The 14,235-nt window shown below is 43.0% G+C and overlaps 1 protein-coding gene and 1 long non-coding RNA gene across 2 annotated transcripts in view; one reads left to right on the top strand and one right to left on the bottom strand.

Annotated features, from left to right (window-relative positions):
- Nucleotides 1-8,995, bottom strand: part of SHROOM3 (shroom family member 3) — a 173,427-nt gene extending 164,432 nt beyond the window's left edge. Inside the window, exon 1 of the mRNA XM_049105065.1 lies at nucleotides 8,794-8,995. The gene's annotated coding sequence lies outside the window, so the exon portion shown is untranslated. The remainder of the gene's footprint in view (nucleotides 1-8,793) is intronic.
- A 42-nt stretch (nucleotides 8,996-9,037) lies between these two features.
- LOC125754210 (uncharacterized) overlaps nucleotides 9,038-14,235 on the top strand; it is a 57,960-nt gene continuing 52,762 nt past the window's right edge. Inside the window, exon 1 of the long non-coding RNA XR_007407834.1 lies at nucleotides 9,038-9,309. This is a non-coding gene — a long non-coding RNA (uncharacterized LOC125754210). The remainder of the gene's footprint in view (nucleotides 9,310-14,235) is intronic.

Raw genomic sequence — 14,235 nt, 5'->3', positions numbered from 1 at the left:
AACACTGAGTAATTTAACCAAAGTCCAAAACTCAGCAATGCCAAGGTAGGAACTCATACTCAGGCTTCTGACTTTTTCTGACTGAATAATTAGCTTAAATCTGAAGTGTTCCTGGCTTCCTACAGTTGGATTTCCACAAGCTTCCTTCATACCTTTTCAAAGAAAGATCTTGTTTAATTTGAGCTGGTCTGAGTGGGTTTATATTCCCTGCACCCAAATGTTCCCTCAGGCTCTGGCACTGGCCTGACTCAGGCTTTCTTGCTCTACCCCATAATAAGTCTGTGAGTCTCAATATCCATTTGTTAAATGCACTGGGTCCAAAACCCACACTAAAATCCTGATTTAGTGGAATTCATGGTTCCCTGGTTTGCCCACATGGCAGGTGTTAGTCTGAGGACACTATTTTTTTCATGCAATGGCACTTTTATGGGCACTATTTCCAGTGGGATGTGACTATCAAAGTATCAGTGAACACCTAACAAGGGATGCAACTGTTGACCCTGGTTCAAATAATCGCCCTGTTAAACCCTCATCTCTAATTTTATCTGTTTTGTAACTTCAAAGTTTTTGCAGTAAGTGTGACATCCTGCAGTCACATGTATCTCTGTAGCTCTGCAAGATCAGGAAGGCATTTCTATGGCCTTACTACTGTTTATTCATGTCACACCCTCACTCCCTCACTCATTCAACAAATATTTGAGTATCTGCCTTGCCCCAGGTAGTATGCTAGGCCCTGGGTATCTACAGGTTACATTCTCTGCCCTCACAGAGGGCAATAAAGTGTAATGATATGCCAGATCACTTTTTTCTCTAAACCAACAGGAGACCTATAACAAATGAAAATGGTATATAGGACTACACAGAACATTTTGTGGGCATATCCAATGTAGGATTTAAGAGTGCAGACCCTGCTGTAACTGCCTGGGTTCAATCCCAGCTCTGTCACTGTGTGACCTTGGATTGGTTAGTTACTGAACTGGTTATGTCAATTGTTTAACCAGTTAAATGGGGATTAAAATTGCAGCTTTGTCATTGGGTTGTTATGGGAGCATTTTCGTAGATCATGTAGAGTATAATAATACAAGTGTTCATTCAAAAGAAAAAGTGAGCTATAGTCCACTTAGTCCAATAAGTTCCCAAGCCACTTATTTTGGTTCTGGAGCAAGGGTAACCCCAATTCTAAATGATGGTCTTCAAATGCTTAGAGAAAAGAATTCCCTCCTTTCTCGTTTCTGACTTAGTCATCACTTGACATAAGTTATAACTAAAATCCTTCCAGTTTAAAGGAGGAGATCAATAGAATCTAGACACTCGGGGATCCCTGGGTGGCTCAGGGATTTAGCGCCTGCTTTTGGCCCAGGGCACGATCCTGGAGTCCCAGGATCGAGTCCCACGTCAGGCTCCCGGCATGGAGCCTGCTTCTCCCTCTGCCTGTGTCTCTCCCCTCCCCCCTCTCTCTATGTCTATCATAAATAAATAAATAAATAAATAAATAAATAAATAAATAAATAAATCTTAAAAAAAAAAATCTAGACTCTCGGACAGGTGTCCAGGAAGATTATCTTGAGAGAGGGTTCTTGAACCGCCCCAGGAATCCAATCTTGCTCCTGGGCCCTGGAGAGAAGGAAAAGACCTCAATTCCTCATTTTCATTATATCTGCAATAGGTTCCTCCCCACCTCAAATTCTGTGGCCTAGAGAATGGTATGGACATCAAAACTCAAACATGAGTACATTGCAATAGCATGGGAATTCAATGGGATTCAATAGGATTTTGTAGCTGAAACTTAAACCAAATGTCTCAAAATACACCTGTCCCTGGAGAGTATGGTCTTAGTACTTTCATGATAGAAACACTGATCTGGCTGAAACAAGGCCAGTTTTTAAAAAGTACATTTTCCCCTCTGTATGTGTGCAGATAGAGAATTGGGACCTTTTTAGGTGATAGAATTGACTATTTAGGGAGGCAAGGTTGGGAGTTTAATTCTCTTAAGAATAATCGATTTGGAACTGAACAAAGCTGTCTTCTGTGTGCTCACATCGTTCTGTCTTTAAATCCTAGGTAGTGGTAATAATAAACAAATAGACAATAGCTAACAATTACAGAAAATGTTCTGTGTAGTAGGCACTGTGCTAAATAAAGGCTTTACACAAATGATTTCATTGAAATCTCTTAATAACTCTGTAAAATAAGTTCATAGGGTTCATTCAGAGTAAATGGGCAGAGGGCTTGGACCTCTGCCCCTCCTTGCACTGCACTGGCCTGGCCTCCCCTCTTCCTCACATGAGTCAATTAGGCTCCCCCCACCCAGGGCCTTTGCACTTGCTATTCTCTCCACTTCCAGCACTCTTCCCCAGCTCACCCCAAAGCTTAGTCTCTCTCCTCCTTCAAGTCTTCCTTGCTTTCTCCCACCTTAGTGGGGCCTTCTCTGGTGATGCTTTAGAAAACTGCAATATCCCTCTTTGCCAGCATATACTCATCATTGACCATACTTCCTTGCTTTATGTTTTTCCATAGCAGTTATCATTTTATAACCTTCAACATAATTGACTTATTTGGGGGCTTATTATCTGTTTCCCTTGACCAAAATGTGTGCAAGAATTTTGGTCCTTATTTGTTCATGATTTCCCTAATCCAGCACCTAGAAATACAGCTGGCACATGGCACATACTCCATAAATATTAATTGGTTAAATTTTATACATGAGGCAATAGGCACAGAGGGGGAAAGTGGTCCGGCTTCTTATAGAAAGAAAGACTTCGGGGCAGCTTGGGTGGCTCAGCGGTTTAGTGCCGCCTGCAGCCCAGGGCCTTACCCTGGAGACCCGGGATCGAGTCCCACATCAGGCTCCCGGTACATGGAGCCTGCTTCTCCCTCTGCCTGTGTCTCTGCCTCTCTCTCTCTCTGTGTCTCTCATTAATAAATAAATAACATCTAAAAAAAAAAAAAAAGAAAAAGAAAGAAGAAAGAAAGAAAGAAAGAAAGAAAGAAAGAAAGAAAGAAAGAAAGAAAGACAGACTTCTTAGGAACCCATATTCCAGGGGCGCCTGGGGGCTCAGTGGTTGAGCATTCTGACTTTGGCTCAGGTCATGATCCTGGGATCCTGGGATAGAGTCCTGAATTGGACTCCCTGCAGGGAGCCTGCTTATCCCTCTGCCTATGTCTCTGCCTCTCTCTGTGTGTCTCTCGTGAATAAATAAATAAAATCTTAAAAAAAAAAAATAAAGGAACCTACATTTCAAAAACCAAACTTGGAGTCCATATCCTTTTCCTGGCAGTTGGTGGCATTCCCTTTGATCATGGGGGAGGGGGGGGGCGTCGGGGGGGGGGCGGGGAGCACATCAGATTTGAATAGTACTTCATGAGTAGAAATATGCATTACCAATCAGGACTGTAAAGAAGTATTTCATGTATGCACTATATTCAAGAATCACACATGCATAGGCACAATGGTTTGTTGGGATATTTTAGTACTCCCCTGGGAAATTTCCTCTAGTGAGACTGGAAGGAAATTTTAAAATGTCGCACTGAAAACTGAAGAGGATATAAAGTTCTCATGAAAGTATTTATTTTCCCAGGGCTGTACAACGGCAAGAGTGACAGCATGGACTACTCCTTCAAAAGTGCTGTTCAGATTCAAGGATTATTTCCTGAGTTCCTTTTATGTGATTCTAGTTAACCTTCCTAACAGTGCAAGAAATCCAATTTGTAGATGAGGAACATGCTCTAAGAGGTTGTGTACCTTCCTCAAATAGCCCAGTGAGGGGCAGAGTTTGGAATATAATTCCTTTGTCTCTCTGTCTAGTGTGCCTGCTCCTGTCACACAGCTGCTAGTCAGGCTTCAGGTGTTCATCATTTTCCAGTCTTCTATCTGAGGAACAAACTTGGTTTTTCTAAGTAGCTAACTTAATGCCTCATCAATCGAAAAATAACAAACTATAAATACTATTTCCCGTCTCGCTGTTTTAAAGGGCTACTGTTAACACAGATTCAAGAGACTCATATTGGAACGCACCTATGGGGGCAGCCCGGGTGGCTCAGCGGCTTAGCTCTGCCTGCAGCCCAGGGTGTGATCCTGGAGACCAGAGATCGAGTCCCACATCGGCTCCCTGCATGGAGCCTGCTTCTCCCTCTGCCTGTGTGTTTCTCATGAATAAATAAATAAATAAATAAATCTTAAAAAAAAAAAAAAAAAAGGAACGCACATATGGTCACAGTAAAATTAGCATCTTTGTCTGAAGTTCATTTCACTAACTAAACAGCCAGGCTTATAAAGCTCACATTATTACGGAGGAAAAAAATGCAGCTGCTGGCTGACGGGATGGCTAAACACAACAAATACCAGGAAAATCTCAAACCACTTTTTTTTTTCTTAACTACATCCTTGCCAATTATTTCTCCACAGCTTTGGAAACTTGTTTTCACCTCTACCCTTTTTCCAAAAAGAATTTTACCCCGGGGGAAAAAAATTAAGACCTCAAAACCAAGTACAAATTGCTCATTTAAAGAACAGGAATTAAGGATGTGGGGGCTTTTCTTCCTTAAAAGCTCATCATTCTGTAGAAAGAATCTGAATCCTGTCCTGATTCTTCTTGAGCAGTGGAGCAGTTTTGGGTTTTGTGTTAGTTAATTTTAATTTAAAAAAAAAAAGGCACCATTCTTGAGAAGCTGTTGCTATGAGACTTCCTGAGCCTCAACAGATGGCCACAGAGGAGTTCTCAGCCCTGAGCTCTGGGCTGTGAAGCCCTCCACTCAGGCATACCATTAACATTCCTGGAATACCTTGGAAGGCAATGCGGGCCTGCCGCCCTCAGACTAGCTCACCCGCAGCTCCCGGCTGCTTTCCCTTGTGAGGGGGCCCTGGGCTGAAATCTGTTATAAATGAATGATCAGGCCTCTCTAGGAAAAGGCCACAGCAGAGAGGTTGCTGTCCTTCCCAGTTAAGCTTCGGACAAACTTTACCAACACACCTGTGGGGTTGTGAGCCATTTGGGTGAACATGAGGATGCCCACATACGCAGGTGCACAGACATACCTACCCGTGTGCACACATGCACACACACACACCACACTCCATGACCCAATGCACTTTATTGTTCTCAAGCCTCTGGCCCCCTCTCCCAGACACAGGACAATCCATTTAAGAGAATAGCTTATTTCTGGACTGAAGCATCTTTAGTGCCCAGAAAGAACTACTGTGGGCAACGTTTAAGGCTTCCTGATTTCTCTTTTGATAGAAAGACAGAAAAAGAAGGAACATTCAAGTTTCTACACTCTCACTAATTTCTCGGTGCTATCAGAGAAATCATTCCATTTCATCATCTTTCTCTCTCTTCCAAACTGCCACGATGATACTGACCGACGTGCATCAGATAGAGGAATTAATGAGGCATGTTTAACAAACAACCGAGAAATCATTGCATAAATATCAGGTCAGTAAGCCCAGCCTTCACTGCTGCCAGGGAAAAGATAAGGAAGGGACTTGGAGATGGACTTCAGGGCCTAATTGCTGGTACCCCCACCCCTGGAGGGTTAGTCTGGAATGCCTGACCACAGTTTTTGGTGGGAAAGATCTACTGGTAGCTTTATTGGTCACTAAGGAGCTCTGGTACTTGGGAAAAAAACCAGGTGATTCTAAAGAGCCATAGCTTTTCGGGGTGAGGCTCATTTAAATTCCATCCCCAGAGTTGTCACTTTAAAACCAGGCCTCGAGACGCCTGGGTGGCTCAGCGGTTGAGCATCTGCCTTTGGCTCAGGGCGTGATCCCAGTTTAGGGATCGAGTCCCACATCGGGCTTCCTGTGAGGAGCCTGCTTCTCCCTCTGCCTGTGTCTCTGTGTCTCTCATGAATAAATAGATAAAATCTTAAAAATAAAAAATAAAAAAATAAAACCAGGCCTGGAGTGTACGAGCAACGTCCTATCCTACTTCAGATGTCTGGCACCAGTGCTCACTTGATCACTTGACAGGACATCAGAGCAATCTTACCCATTTCAGTTCACACAAGTTTTTAAAAAGCTTTTCCCCCAGTGATATCAGATGATAAGCTACGAATACCACAGTCACTGTCACCATCATTTGACATTTATTTTTTCATCTAATCTGTCCAACTGAGAGGCAAAATGACTCGAGACTGCTTCGGTCCCTGCTTCTTCCAAAACCATCGGTTTGTCCTGTGGTATAGTTACCCCCTTGTCTCCAAAATGTGAACATTAGGAATGCTGGAAGTTGCTGTGGTTGTTGTTTAAAACATGCCTTCTAGAGGCTTGGCCTAACAAGGAGTGCCAACTTTTTCCTATTAACCAGAGACATTTAAGGAGTGAACATGGGAAGATGCTTCTGTTTCCATGTGTCTAGCGCCAGGGAACCCCATCTTGCTTGTCTGTCCCCATGGCCATTGAGCAAAGGGAGATTTCACCCAGCTATTCCAGCTTCTGAGCTCACAGGCCTGCCCAGCTCAGCAAAGTCAGGGGCAAAAGGCTGAGATCTGGGGCCATTTTGAAGGGGGTGGAGAGGGAGAGGACAAGACTGGGGAGGGAGAGACTGCCTGACAAAGGCAGCTATCATTTGGATAACTGCACATTTCAGGCAGAGCTAATGGGACACACGATGTGTGTCTGGGAAGGGAAGGCTGAGCGCACTCTATTATGCCCTATTGTGTGCCGTCCACAACACCAGAGGGGACTCTCACCACGCTGTACTCCAGGGAGGTGGGCAGGCATTCCACAGCTCCAGAAAGGATACTTTATTTTTAACGGCAGAAAGGATATTTTAAAAAATTGTCCCTGGGGAAGAAAATGAACTTAAGATACTTAATTCCCTGCCCCAATCTAACCCTCTAATGATAGTGGTCTTGGGATGAAATGTGTGTGTGTCTGTGTGTGTGTGTGTGTGTGTGTCTTAGTTATTAACAACTGTGTTAAATTTCATATTTGAGGGTCCCCCGGTACTCTGCAGATATGTACAAGGGCTTTCTATACTCTTAATAGGGAATGCGAGGTTTCTGTGACTTTATTTTTTAATTAGAGATAAAGAGGTTTTTCAGCTAGCTCTCTCTTCCTGTCTGTACCTTTTAAAACACCGGGCGGGGGTTTTATGAATAGTGTTTTGTGTGTGTGTTTTTAAGATCATGATTGGGGCTAAGTCAGTATTTATCCTTCTCTATACAAAAATGACTTATCTTTAACCCAGGAAAGCATCTTGGTTTGTACACTCTCTAGGTTCTAATTCATAAGGGAAGATTTTTGAAATTTAAATTCATGCTAAATATACATTATTTATTTAGCTTTCCAACACCCATTTCTCCTTTAACCTCTCAAATTCACTTGGCATCTACCTATCTACCTACCAACCAATCTATTTTTTCAATTGTCATCAACCATCTGTGCTATTTGCATACATATTATATTTAAAATGATTACTGTAGACCTGTGCCATGACCATGCTTCAGTCCCTAGGTAATGTTCTGATGCTTTCATTCATCAAAGCAGTCATTTTTAGTACTTATACTTAGTATTACTATGATGTTGAACTTATTGTAGGAAAATGTTTTTTATAAAAGCAAATTATCTAACAGACAAGAAAGATGGAAATTTCCAACTGGCTACAAATATTGGAAGAAAAAGATATATTTCAGGATAATTCGCATAGATGGCAAGTGAAGGGTTTCTAAATGCTTATCTGCTTTTTTACCACCTCTATCTATTCTCTATATTATCATTTACTACTTGAACAGAACCATTTGGAATTGGTAAATGAAGAAATCTTTGTTTCGTGAAGGTGTTTATATCTTTGGAATCCATATGGTAGGAATAGTAGTCTCAGAACCTCTTTGGATTTATAAATGGACCTTTATCCATTTATAGAGAGTTTTCATTAAAAATATCAAAATCAAAGAGGAAATCACTTCCTCCCTATCACAACAAAACAGGCAGGGGTATAAGCACTGGTTCCAAACCACTAGTTGTTTTTTTTTTTACCAACTTCAAATTATTAAATCCTGGAACTACATGTATGCTGACAGCAATCCAAGAGGGGAGACAGGATGATCCCTGAAGTATCTGTCAATCAAACTACAAGGAAAATGAAATCAAGATAGAGCTTAATAAAATAATAAAAAAATAAAAAAATGTAAGAAAAAGATAGAGCTTAATATTCCTAAGTATCTCACTTTGCTCAAATTTAGGTGCTTGCTTTTAGAACCTGCCTTTTTTTTTTTTTTTAACATCAGAATGAGCAAAGGGAGCCAAGCCGATACAATCAACCCCCTCACTGAAGTGAAATTCACTGATTCTACCATGTTGAACAAACCATAAAAAGAAAAACTGCTTTCATATCACAAGAGGAAAAGTTAAAGACAGCTTTAAAAATAAGTGAGAATCAGAATTACACTATAAATCCTGGGGTTGCATAATCGAAAGGAGCCAAGATACTCAAACTAACTTTATTTTATTGTATGAGCTGGCATATGTATTTCTGGCCTTAATTGAAAGTTACTTTCTTCTATGATCACTTGAGTTTCTCATCAAATAGGAAGGAGTGCACAACGAGTGTCAACTGCCTGCAAGGGTTACAATAATTCGTTAAGCCTCCTGCCCCCATTTACATCATTACGTATGCCGTGGTATCGTTTTGCCAGTGCATCTGGTGGCTGAACACCACAGCAATTTCATCATAAAGGTCTACGCTAAACAACTTCCCTGCCTCTCTTTCATTTACCTCCTCACTACTGGCATTTCTGTCGTGATCAATGTAGAGATAATGTCGAGAAAGATCTGGTTTAAAATGGACTTACCTTAAGGGAAGTCTAGGCCAGCATTTCCATTATCCTCGGTTATCTGTTAGGTATCTCTGTCCAGCGTGCCACTGGGCCGCGCTGGGCCGCCAGGGGGTTCGGTGACTCAAGGGAGGTGGGACAGGACTGCTTCTCACCCACCGCCCGGGAAGGCGAAGGCGGGAGCTAAGACACAGGTGTCCCACACCGCCAGGCACCTCTGCTCGGAACCTGCAATCAAAGGGCTGCCCTGATTAGGCAAGTACAAAAGGCAGTTCGGGTTACTGCCCTCCCCCCAGCCAATGGCCAGCCGGCCTGCCTGACAGCAGCAGGCCCCCCTGGAAGAGGAAGTGCCCGAGAACCGGTTTCTGCAGTGGCCAGGCCCTGAGCTCTGTCCTGCCCGCGCACCGGGAAAGCTGTCAAGCTGCTGTAAGGAGAGCCTGTGCTAAGGGTAAAGCCATCTTTGCCCTCCCCACACAGGGTCTCCCCTGGGTCCCTTGACTCACTGCGACAGCATGCACCCTAATGACAAAGCAGGTAAGGAAGAATGAATGGCTTTGCCAGCTTTGATCATGGAGTGCCCCTGTCTGCTCTTCCTCCCAGCCCTTGCCTTTCGGGCTGGATAAGTTCAGTTGGCTTTTTTGAATTTTATTTATTTATTCATGAGAGACACACAGGGAGAGGCAGAAACACAGGCAGAGGGAAAAGCAGGCTCCACGCAGGGAGCCCGATGAGGAACTCGATCCCAGGACCCTGGGATCATGCCCTGGGCCCAAGGCATATGCTCAACCACTGACCCACCCAGGCATCCCGGGAGAAGTTCAGTTTTTAATAATTAATTATGGTTTTTGCCAGCAACAGCTCCTCACAGAAACCAGGAGAAGGCAAGGGAGAATCAAATTAAGAAAAATCTTTCAATGGTCCTTGTTTCCAACAATAAAATTCAATGCTGTAAAAATTCAATACTGTAAAAATCAACCCAGAGTAATTTACGAACATAGTGTTTATTTAAACACACACACACACACACACACACAAACAAACAACATTAGAGCACTGCATTTTAAAATTCAGTACAGTCAAATGCCATGGAGCTCACCTTTGTGGATAGAATCTTTATAGGTTTCCTAAACTACAAGCTAGAGGAATTTTGCTTAAATCTATCATCTGAGCCTCTGAAACTGCAATCCTTTGCAGCTGTATGGAGAAGTAGCACTTAATTCAAGTTTTGGTATTTGCCCCAGACTGTATGGGTCAGCCTAACAGTAACCATAGACACAAAGAGAGAGAAAAGGAATAGTGCACACAGAAAAAAAAAAAACAGTCTCCAAGTGTGTCTGAGTGTGTGGGTATGTAAATGCATTTTCATTAGTTAACAGCTGCTGTGGTGAGAAAAAAACAAATTATAGGACCCAAGGCTAATCTGTAAACCTTGCTAAAAAATCTTAAGAACACTTTTAATTTTTAGATGTGGAAGAAAAGAAGAAAGAAAGGGAGCATGCCCCCAGATACACACTTGTGTGTGTGCACACATACACAGCAGAAGTCTGAAATCACAGGGCATATACTCTCAGTATAGTAGTAATCTCCATTCTAGACACCAAGAAAGTCTAAAGAATCCTTGAAAATGTGATCACATTTCAAAGGTGAGACTAATTTTATTTAAAGACAGTTCCTGGGGGCAGCCCTGGTGGCTCAGTGGTTTAGTGCCGCCTTCAGCCCAGGGCGTGATCCTGGAGTCCCGGGATCGAGTCCCACTCGGGCTCCCTGCATGGAGCCTGCTTCTCCCTCTGCCTGTGTCTCTGCCTCTCTGCCTCTCTGTCTGTCTGTCTCTCTCTCTGTGTCTCTCATGAATAAATAAATAAAATCTTAAAAAAAAAAAGATAGTTCCTGGGGTGCCTAGGTGGCTCAGTCAGTTAAGCATCTGCCTTCAACTCAGGTCATGATCCTGGGGTCCTGGGACTGAGCCCCAGTCAGGCTCCCTGCTCAGTGAGGAGCCTGCTTCTCCCTCTCCTCCCTGCTTGCGCTCTCTCTCTTACTATCTCTGTCTCTCTTTCAAATAAATAAATTAAATTAAATTAAAAGTTACTATATTAACAAGAAAGATTGTCTCTCCAGAATGTTCCACTCGAATTGCAGAGCTATTTAGATTTCTATAATGTGAATTAGAAGGAAATAGGATTGAAGCAAGTGCAGGATGAGAACAGCAGTCAGTGTTGGGCAGAAAAATCATCTTGCAGAGCAGAGAAACATGCCACTGGATCTTGCACCACAGACGCATTGTCCCCAAAGTAGCTGTCTTTCCTTCTAAGAAGGCAAAATTCTTTTTTTTTTTTTTTTAGAAGGCAAAATTCTTATCCCAGTTTTTCCTTCCTCACCCTGCAACTTCTCACCCCAAACACAACTAAGTTGCAAGTCCTTCCATCAGACACTACCCCCACCAACCCAGAAGTCAAGAGCAGTCAGGCCACAATATTCATTCTGAATGTGTCAAAGTTAACAGCCTCCTGCTGGGGACCAGGAGCTTGCCTCCAAGGGGCAGAATGACAAATGTCTGTTTATCACAATCCCCCATCTACAATGGGAATGCCATTCCGTCAAACAGCAGAACACACACTAGTTTAAAGGGGCCAGAAATCTCCTCCCTCTCCATTTCATCAGTCTTTTCCTCCTAGTGCTGCTCTGTGCAATCCAAACTCACTTCAAACCCACTCTCCTCCAAGTCCCTGGTGGCAACATCCTCAATAGATTAGTGGCTCTGGGAACTGCATGTTTTGTGTAAGGTCCTCCTGGCTGCTGTGACATTAGAAGAGAAGACTTCTCCATGTGATTCTTTAGAGAAGCTAAAAGAAGCAGACAAGTAAAAGAAAAAAATGATGTTGAAGCACTTAATCACCTGCCTTTTCACAAATTTTGAGATGAATAGGGAACCACTACTATATTTACAAAGAATGGATATCTATGTGGTATTAGATTGAGCCATACTAAATTGTTAGTATTTTACCATTTTTGTTCTACTGCAATAGCAATTGCACTGATTTAACCCGCAGCTGAACTACAGCTAACAACTGGTAATGAATCACATGCCACCAGTCACTATGTTTCATTCTCTAATCATCACCACAATTCTATAAATACTATAATTATTGTTGCAACTTCACAGAGGAAGACACAGGGGCTTGGGAAGGTTAAGCAACGTGTTGAACAATTTCCAGCAGGCAGCAGGGTCGGGAGTCACACTGTGACTGCAGGGCCTGTGCCTTGCACCGCCACCCTGGGCCACCACCCTCCGCCAAGGAGAATTTGAATCCTGATCTTGGCATTCTCCGGCTTTGTGACCCTGGGCTGGTTACTAAACCTCTCCAAACCTCTGTTTTCTCTCCTCAGAAATGGGGCTGATAATAGAATCTGATGTGAGGACCAAACACGATAATATAAGTAAAGCACTTGGCACAGTGCCCGCCCTCGGGAAGAGCCCAGACACTACCCGGTAATAGTGACATGGGCGGGATGAGCACTCTCCCACCTGCACCGGGACGTGAAGGGACACAGCTCACTGAGTGTCCCTATCACCCACTGTCATAGTCTGGCGGCCACTCATGGGTAGAACGACAGTGACGTCTGCTCGGGTCCTCAATTCTGGAAGTGACGCCCGCCACGGTCACTGCACATTACTTCGGTGGAATGTGCACCAGCTCCCCCTCATTAGGAAAGAGACTACCCACACCACGCTGTCTGCTTGGGGACACCCTCTGCCCCCAGAAACCCCTGCCCTCAGCCCCATCTTCTAGTTCCTGCTTCTTCTACTTCAGATTTCTAATGGAGAATCCGGACACTTTCACAAACATCTTAGACTTCTCATTCATTTCCTACCTGGCTTCCCTGGCAATTGGCTGTAGAAGGTTACCCAGTTCGTCTTTGATGACACATCGATGGTCTAATCTAGAAGCAGAGCTGTGGAGCCCAGAGGTGGGGCTTGGCCTCTCCCTTCTAGTTCTGCCACTGAACTGCTAAGTGACCTTGAACAACATGCTTATCATCTCTGGGCTCTAGTCCTCACTCTAATCCAGAACAGCACTAATATCTGTGGTAAAGAGAAAAAAGATCACTAGATGAGATTTTAAAGAAATATGGCATTTTACTATTCCTTTTCTCTAAAAGCTAGCAGCTCATCTACTCAGGGACATCTTGTTTTTTCAAGATTTATTTATTTATTCATTCAGAGAGAGCGAAGAGAGGGGCAGAGACACAGGCAGAGGGAGAAGCAGGCCCCATGCAGGAAGCCCGATGTGGGACTCGATCCCGGGTCTCCAGGATCACACCCCGGGCTGCAGGCGGCACTAAACCGCTGAGCCACCGGGGCTGCCCCACATCCTGCTTTCTTCGGATTACCTTTTTAAAAACAAACCCACAGGCAGGAGAGTTTTATGTTACTATTGATAAACTGCAGACCAAGATAGAGAGCCTTGATTCCAGAACACCAGATTTCCACTGGTATTTTTCCTTAATGATTTGCACATGTTCCTGTAGGGTGCTTGTTTGTGGTTAGAGATAAGGATCTGTGGAGAGAAAGCCTTACAACATAATGAAGAAAATGTGGTTTCACTTATTTTCAATTTCTCTGTGGCCATGCATCATGGTTACACTGTTCTCCAGCCGTGTAAGGTAGACTCATCCACTGCATAAAGTAGATTTGGTTGCCTGCAGGGCACTTACGTGCCAGGCCTTATGTTTTTCTGATATGCTCCAGAAGCTCAAAGTACTTTTACAGAGTATGCTTTTATCTTTATATTATTTTTAATTTTTTAACTTGAGTATAGTTGACACACTGTTACATTAGTTTCAAGTGTACAACATAGTGATTCAACTTCTCTATACATTATGCTATATAGAGTATGTTTTTTAAAAATTAAAAATTTGAAAAAAAATTAAAAGTTTGTCCTCAACATTCCCAGGAGGAATTGAAAGAATTTTATGAATGGAGGAGATACAAACAACCTCTTGGCCTCTGGGCTGCTTTCTTTACACAGAGGACTCACCACCTTCTAACATACTGTATAATTTACATATGTATTGTGTGTGTTAGTCATTTCCTCTGCTCACAAGAATGCTCGCTGAGGACAGAGATGTCTGTTTTAATCATGCCTGACTCCTAAGCATCGAGAGCAATGACTGACATATATTAGATGCTCAATAACTAGATTAAGCTTGATAGTCACCTAAATAATTCAGGTAGAACTGGTACCCTGCACATCTTACTTCTAGAAATCACACTGTTTCATTAGAAGGAAGAGGCAATGTAGAATAGATCACACTGGCAAGGATAGTGATAATGACAAAGGTGATGATGTGTAAGGCAAAAAATAAAAAATAAAACTTCTATGAAGTTCAGAATTAGTTTAGCCCAACTCTGCAAATCCCCACATAGAAGTTCCAGGCTGAAAGAAAACTGGGCAGTAAGCC

Source organism: Canis lupus, chromosome 32 (genome assembly GCF_003254725.2).
Source record: "Canis lupus dingo isolate Sandy chromosome 32, ASM325472v2, whole genome shotgun sequence".
In the NCBI taxonomy this organism is placed as follows: domain Eukaryota; kingdom Metazoa; phylum Chordata; class Mammalia; order Carnivora; family Canidae; genus Canis; species Canis lupus.
This window is presented reverse-complemented; position numbering and strand designations above follow the sequence as displayed.